The following is a 476-nucleotide window of genomic DNA, read 5'->3' as shown; positions in this document are numbered from 1 at the left end:
AAATTATGAGGGGTTTGGATAAGATGGGGAGAAAGAGTTTCCTCTGGCGGGTGGATCAGCAACCAAATATTTAAGATCATTTGCAAAAGAACCACAGTGGAGATGAGATTTTTTTTTAACCGTTAAGGGTTGTTACGGCCTGGAAGGGCGGTGGAAGCAAATTTGATAATAGCTTTTAAAAGAGAACTGGAATAAGTACTCAAATAGGAAAATCTGCAGAGCTATGGGGTGAGAGCCGGGCAGTGGGACTAGTTGGATAGTTCTTTCAAAGAGCTGTCAGAGACACGATGGGCCGAATGGCCTCCTTCTGCAAGATCCTATCATTCTAAATACTGGACGTTTTACTTCACTCACATTTACACCCTGAAGTCTGCGTTAGATCAGGTAAGTATTCATTTTAAAACAAGACACAGGTTGAAACAGGAAATCAAATGAAGCTGATTTTTTTTTAAAAAAGGGCCAACATTGCCTTTATG

Source organism: Callorhinchus milii, unplaced genomic scaffold (assembly GCF_018977255.1).
Source record: "Callorhinchus milii isolate IMCB2004 unplaced genomic scaffold, IMCB_Cmil_1.0 Scaffold3, whole genome shotgun sequence".
NCBI classification, from domain to species: Eukaryota; Metazoa; Chordata; class Chondrichthyes; order Chimaeriformes; family Callorhinchidae; genus Callorhinchus; species Callorhinchus milii.
This window is presented reverse-complemented; position numbering follows the sequence as displayed.